A 7,993-nucleotide genomic window follows, 5' to 3' on the forward strand; every position below is an offset into this window, starting at 1 on the left:
ACTCAAGAGGCTCTCTATATATATGAAGAACATGGTGCTACTCTGAAGCACAAGTGTGGTAAAAGGATAGTAACATTGCCCCTTCTCTCTTTTTCTCTCATTTTTTTTTCCTTTTTTTTATTTTTTTATCTTTTTGGTGGGCTTCTTTGGCCTCTTTTTTTATTTGGGCTTCTTTGGCCTCTTTTATTTTTCATAAAGTCCGGAGACTCTTCCCAACTTGTGGGGGAATCATAGTCTCCATCATCTTTTCCTCACTGGGGCAATGCTCTAATAATGATGATCATCACACTTTTATTTACTTACAACTTAATATTACAACTCGGTATCTAGAACAAAGATATGACTCTATATGAATGCCTCCGGCGGTGTACCGGGCTGTGCAATGATCTAGCTTAGCAATGACATCAAAAAATGGACAAGCCATGAAAACATCATGCTAGCTATCTTACGATCATGCAAGGCAATATGACAACGAATGCTCAAGTCATGTATATGATGATGATGCAAGTTGCATGGCAATATATCTCGGAATTGCTATGGAAATGCCATGATAGGTAGGTATGGTGGCTGTTTTGAGGAAGATATAAGGAGACTAATGTGTGATAGAGCGTATCGTATCACGGGGTTTGGATGCACTGGCGAAGTTTGCACCAACTCTCGAGGTGATAAAGGGCAATGCACGGTACCGAAGAGGCTAGGAATCATGGAAGGGTGAGAGTGCGTATAATTCATGGACTCAACATTAGTCATAAAGAACTCACATACTTATTGCAAAAATTTATTAGCCATCAAAACAAAGTACTACACGCATGCTCCTAGGGGAAGGGTTGGTAGGAGTTAACCATCGCACGATCCCGACCTCCACACAAAGGATGAAAATCAAAAAATAAGTCATGCTCCGACTTCATCACATAACGGTTCACCATACGTGCATGGTTCGGGAATCACAAACCTCAACACAAGTATTTCTACTAATCCATAGTCACTCACTAGCATGACTCTAATATCACCACCTTTATATCGCAAATCTATTGCAAGGAATCAAACATATCATATTCAGTGATCTACAAGTTTTATGTAGGATTTTACGACTAACCATGTGGATGAGCAATTCCTGTCATCTCTCTAAACCTATATCTATACCTACTATTAAAGGGAGGTGATGTTCTTGGTTTCGTCCGCTTTGTTTGGTCCCGCTTCAATTATTTTCACATACGCTATTTGGTTTCGTTACTTGCCACCCGTGTTTGCCCAACGGAGGAAGAGGAAGCCCATCTGGTGGCGCACTGTGGCCCAGGTCCGGAGAAAAATAAAATTGCCGATAGGAGGGTTCGATCTCACAACTTGCCAACCGGCCACGCATAGTTTGTCCAACTGACCCAGTTAGATATATGACTAGATTTTTTTCTCCCCTCGCAACGCACAGGCCTTTTTGCTAGTAGATATAAGTGAAAGAAGAGAGTTTAATTCTTTCTACAAAAGATATGCCCACACTGTAACAAATATAAGTGAAGAAAAAGAGCATTCTACAAATGGCGGTTTTCTATGTGAAGAGAAACAGGCAATCAAAACTTCAAAAGATATAAGTGAAGCACATGAAGCATTCTATAAAGCCATACTCAAAAGATATAAGTGAAGTGCAATGAGCATTCTATAAATCAACCATGGACTATCTAATACCAGCATGGTGCATAAAAGAAAAGTGAAAACTAAATGCAAAAGACGCTCCAAGATTTGCACATATCGCATGAACGAAACGAATCCGAAAACATACCGATACTTGTTGAAGAAAGAGGGGATGCCTCCCAGGGCATCCCCAAGCTTAGACGCTTGAGTCTCCTTGAATATTTACTTGGGGTGCCTTGGGCATCCCCAAGCTTGAGCTCTTGCCTCTCTTCCTTTTCCTCATATCGAGACCTCCTCGATCAAACACTTAATCCACACAAAACTTCAACAGAAAACTCGGTAAGATCCGTTAGTATAATAAAGCAAATCACTACTCTAAGTACTGTTGCAAACCAATTCATATTTTAATTTTGCATTGTTTCTAGTATAATATAGCTTTTCCATGGCTTAATCCACTGATAGAAATTGATAGTTTCATCAAAACAAGTAAACTATGCATCAAAAACAGAATCTGTCAAAAACAGAACAGTCTGTAGCAATCTGAACATTCACCATACTTCTGGTACCACAAACATTCTACCAAAATTAGTAAAAATAAAAACTTTGTACAGCAAGACAGTGCAAAAAGTTTCATAACCGTTCGACGTTCCGGTAAAAAATGTAAAATCGCGCACTACAGCCAAAGTTTCTGTCCTGCACCGCACAAACCAACAAGCATTGTAAACATCCTAAAGGCAAACCTTGGCACATTATTTTTATAATACAATGGAATTGTACAACAGGATAATTATTTTTGATGAAAAGTTTCTGTAGTTAAGATTCACAAAGTTTCCGTGAGCATGAACAAAGTTCAAGGAGCCCCCCCACTTCAACAATGCTTGTCTTTCTCATTTTCACTTTCCTTTTTGAAAAGTTTTGGGTTCCCCTCTTTATTTTTTTGTTTTCAAACTATAAAAAAGCACTCAACAGAAATAAATGACTCTCTAAAACTTCTGGGTTGTCTCCCTGGCAGCGCTTTCTTTAAAGCCATTAAGCTAGGCATATAGTGCTCAAGTAGTGAATCCACCCGGATCCCAAGGTATATCAAAGCCAATTTTAATTATTTGTAATTTAGTAGTGAGCACAAAGTAACATATATCATGCAACAACAAAGTCTAACTCTCTTCCTATGCATCGGTGTGTCATAAAAGAACAATTCATGCACACCAAGTAAAGGCCAATGCATAGTATAAGCAGTTTCTTGCAATTTTATCATATTGGAAACATAGAGAGGTGGAGATATAGTTCCTCTCTCATAATAATTGCAAGTAGGAGCAGCAAGCACATGCATATCACATTCATCAAAATTATCATGTGCAATGGTAAAAGGCAACCCATCAATATAATCCTTAATAAGAGCAAACTTCTCTGATATAGTGTAGTTTGGAGAATTCAAAAAGATAATAGGACTATCATGCGTGGGTGCAATAGCAACAATTTCATGTTTAACATAAGGAACTATAGCAAGTTCATCACCATAAGCATCATTCATATTGGCATCTTGGCCACAAACATAGCAAGCATCATCAAAAAGGGATATTTCAAAAGAATCAACGGGATCATAGCAATCATCATAGCAATCTTCCATCGGTAAGCACGAAGGGGAATTAAACAATGTATGAGTTGAAGAGTTTCTCTCATTAGAAGGTGGGCACGGGTAGCTAATCCGCTCTTCCTCCTTTCGTTCTTCGCTCTCCTCATCATCTTTTTCATCCAATGAGCTCACAGTTTCATCAATTTCTTCTTCCATAGACTCTTGCAAAATATTAGTCTCTTCTTGGACAGCGGAGACTTCCTCAATAAATGCATCAATATCGGAATTGAATTCATAATTATCATAGCAATATTTAAGTATAGCAAAATTTTCAGGTCTATAAACAACATCATCAAGATTTTCACACTCTTTAAACAAAGAATTCAATTTCATAAGCACCCATAAAAGCAATGAATTCTTCTAATTGTTCCACATCATAGTAATCATAGATACCATTAGCATAAGAAGCCAAGGTTTTATCATCATTAAATTTGCATGAAAAGGAAAGGTGTGGAGCCTTCATCCTAGAGCAACAAGTATAATCATATCTCAAGAATAGTTGACGAGCATACCAATGCAACATATGAATTTGATCCCATAATAGTTTCCCTTTTTGAGTCAAGTGATAATCCCTAAAGTATTCACGTTGATCCAACGTGTCTCCCATAACATAATTGAATGGAGTTTTCTCAGGATTATCAAAGTAGTACATAATATCTTTCACATAATGAGCATCGAGGGTTTTAGGAGGTTCCCCATCTCCATGAGTAGCAAGTACACCTCATTTTTTTGGTATTTCGTGTTCCATATCCATAACTAAAGATAGAGAACAACATCAAATAAAAATTACTTAGTGATAAAGCAAACAAGCACACACGAGAATATTCACCCCACGCTATGACTCCCCGGCAATGGCGCCAGAAAAAGGTCTTGATAACCCACAAGTATAGGGGATCAATTGTAGCCTCTTTCGATAAGTAAGAGTGTCGAACCCAACGAGGAGCTAAAGGTAGAACAAATATTCCCTCAAGTTCTATCGACCACTGATACAACTCTACGCACGCTTAGTGTTTGCTTTATCTAGAACAAGTATGAAACTAGATGTACTTTGTACGTATTGTTGGATAGGTTTGCAAGATAATAAAGAACGCGTAAATATAAACTAGGGGCTGTTTAGATAAAGAAGCATTAAAGTAAATATAGCGAGTGTGGAAAAGTGGTAGTAGGAGTAGTGAAATTGTCCCTAAGCAATTGACTACCTTACTAGACCGATAGCAAGGTTTATGTGGGAGAGGCATAAGCTAACATACTTTCTGTTCTTGGATCATATGAACTTATGATTGGAATTCTAGCAAGCATCCACAAGTACTAAAGATCATTAAGGTAAAACCCAACCATAGCATTAACATATCAAGTCCCCTTTATCCCATACGCCACAACCCCCTTACTCGGGTTTATGCTTCTGTCACTCAAGCAACCCACTATAAGCGAATCATGAACATATTGCAACACCCTACAATGGGAATCCCTCATGCTTGCGCGACAGAGAGAGCACCATAGGACAGCAACATAACCACAAGAAAATTAAACCAATCATAGCAATTCATCAATCACCAATAGGACAACGAAAATCTACTCAGACATCATAGGATGGCAACACATCATTGGATAATAATATGAAGCATAAAGCACCATGTTCAAGTAGAGGGTACAGCGGGTTGCAGGAGAGTGGACCACTGAATATAGATGGGGGAAGGTGATGGAGATGTTGGTGGATATGGCGCAGGTGTTGGTGTAGATTGCGGTGATGATGATGGCCCCCGGCGGCGTCCCGGTGCCACCGGAAGCAAGGGGGAGAGAGCCCCCCTTCTTCCTGTGGTTCTTCTTTGACCTTTTCCCTAGATGGGAGAAGGGTTTCCCCTCCGGTCCATGGTCTCCATGGCGTGGGAGGGGTGAGAGCCCCTCCGAGATTGGATATGTCTCTCTGTCTCTCTCTGTTTCTGCGTTCTGCGATTCTGCCCTTTCACCGTTTCTTATATATCCGGAGATCCGTAACTCCGATTGGATTGAAACCTTCACCACGATTGTTTTTCCAAAAATTATCTTTCTTGTGGCCAAATAAAGCAGCAACCACCTTATGTGGTGCCCACGAGGGTCAGGGGCGCGCCCCCTGCCTTGTGGCCTCCTCGGGCACCATCTCGCGTTGATTCTTCTTCCCAAAAATCACAAATATTCCAAATATTCTCCGTCCGTTTTTATCCCGTTTGGACTCCGTTTGATATGGGTTTTCTACGAAACATAAAACATGCAACAAACAGGAACTGGCACTGGGCAGCGGATCAATATGTTAGTCCAAAAATAATATAAAAAGTTGCCAAAAGTATATGAAAGTTGTAGAATATTGGCATGGAACAATCAAAAAATTATAGACACGAAGGAGACGTATCATCATTCTCTTGGGCCAGGGTTAGAATTTTTGGAAGCAAGAACAAGTCTTTGTACAAGAACTTCATCAACAAGATGGACAACCTCACATATCGTCAGGTACACCGATTCATTATTTTCTCTAAGATTTCATCAAATGCATTGGACAAACTAACTAGCTCTTCACAGGTTAACTCGAGGCCTTATGAGGCAGATAGGGATTTCACATTGAACTAGATGTGTACTAGGGACACCCAGGTTTGGCGGATCAGGTGCCCTCTCATATGCATTTTTGCTGTCGAGTGGCATCTACCACATCGATTGGCCTTGCAATTTGGTATGAGGCAACGCACCCCACCGGAGCCAGCAATCACGGGTGGACTTGAGCTTCACAAGTGAGTTACCTAACCGAGGCTATGTTAACCAACAATACAAGGTTTCAAATTGTTTCTTATGCTTTGTTGTTGTCCTTCTTTGCACTCAGGACTGAAAGAATAATCAGAATGTGGTTGAGTGGGGACAACACCATGCTAGGTATGTTGAGATGTGGATGCAGAGGCCCGGTTCTAGAGAGATGGATATGACTTTGGCAGACATGAGGGATTAGAAAGAAACTCATCTAAAGTGGTATGACAATGGGAGGCAATTTCGGGTGCGTTTGAGGCCAAGGTGGACCGACGTAGATCTCGCAGATCATGATGCAAACATTGAATCGGGTGATGAGTACGACGCCATTGTGAGAAGTACACAAGGTCCTCAGAGAGAGAATGCACCCTTGACTGATAGAGTGGTAAGTCCTGTGAACTTATTTGGAGAGTGGATTGATATTGTCTTGATTGTGCAAACTTTCGAGCTTACGTTGAATTTTCATACCTTTGAGCTCAACAGAAGTACCATCGAAGGTTCGAATGCACTAATCCATAAGCCGGGACTCCGGAGCCGGATGCTACCTTGAGGCAAACGGTGAAAGTAAGCACTCGAAGTCCTTACTCTCTTTTTATTTCACAAATCTTTATGTTTGCATTAAAAATGTTTGTATGTTTGTTGTTGTTTTTGCTGCAGCGTTTCATGAAACATTGCCGGAAGCTAGTCACCATTCTTGATGCGAAAGCCTGGGTGCCATCGATGTGCATGCTCCGAGCACATCGATGGCGCAGGCAAGTGGAGCCGCTGATTCTTCTAGCCACGTCAATGCTACAACTAGTCATGTTGGTGGTGGCAGTGACTCCGGTGAATCTGAGGAAGAAGAGGTGGACTTGCAGGACGATGAAGCTCCGGAAGAGATGAATATGTCACAAATGATGTATGCACCACCGCACTACTAGGGAAAGCCTTATACACAGAAATTTAGCAGTAGCGCGCTATTCTGACCCGCGCTACTACTAATTAGCAGTAGCGCGCTATATTAACCAACGCTACTAGTAAATATTACTAATAGCGCGCGGCCTAAAAAACACGGTACTGGTAAATATTCCTAATCGTGTTCCGTAGACAGACTATAGTAGTAGTGTGGGTTGTACGACACGCGCTACCACTAATAAATAATTGTAGTACGTGAGATACTACCTGCGCTACTACTATTCGTCCACAAAATCCCCTGATGATTGCGATTTAGTAGGAGCGCGGATTTGCTAGGCCACGCTACCAGTGCGACCGTAGTGGTAGGACGGCTCACGGGCACCGCAACCTCTCTCTTCCTTGTCCCCTTAATCAATCTCCCCTTTCCCCCGACACTCCCCAATCTCGCCTCCCTCGCCCTCGCCGCACCGCCCGTCACCTCCTGCACACACCCCCACATCAGCAGATCAAACAACCTTCTCCCCCTCCCCTCCCCTCCCCTCCCCTCCCATTCCCGTGTCCCCATCCCGTTGAAACCCTAAGCGGCTACGGCTGTGGTGGCGCCCGTTCCGTTCCCTTCCCCATGGAGGACTTTGCGCGCGCGATGGAGGATGGGCTCAAGCTGTCGAAGCGGCTCGTGCTGCCGGGCGGGCTGCCCCCGCCGCGGCCGCCCGTAGGGATGGAGCGCGGGCCCGCCGCGTTGCGGCTCCCCGCCGTGCTGATGGCCTACGCGGTCGTCTCCGACCCCGGCACCATCGACACCCCCGATGTGCCCAGCTACCAGCCCTACGTCTACGGCCGCCTCGACCCGCCCGCGCTCATCCCGCTGCAGATGAAGGAGATCGACCTCGCCGTCGACTGCATGCTCGACACGGCCACCGTCACCCTGCACGCGCGCTGGTGGCTGTACTGCATCACGCGCAGCCGCGAGTGCGACATCAGGCTCGTCGTGCCCATGGGGGAACTGGTGAGGCCATCGATTCTGCCGTCGTCGTCAGCATATCGCATTTTTTACTATTTCCTGGTGTTGTT

Source organism: Triticum aestivum, chromosome 6B (assembly GCF_018294505.1).
Source record: "Triticum aestivum cultivar Chinese Spring chromosome 6B, IWGSC CS RefSeq v2.1, whole genome shotgun sequence".
In the NCBI taxonomy this organism is placed as follows: domain Eukaryota; kingdom Viridiplantae; phylum Streptophyta; class Magnoliopsida; order Poales; family Poaceae; genus Triticum; species Triticum aestivum.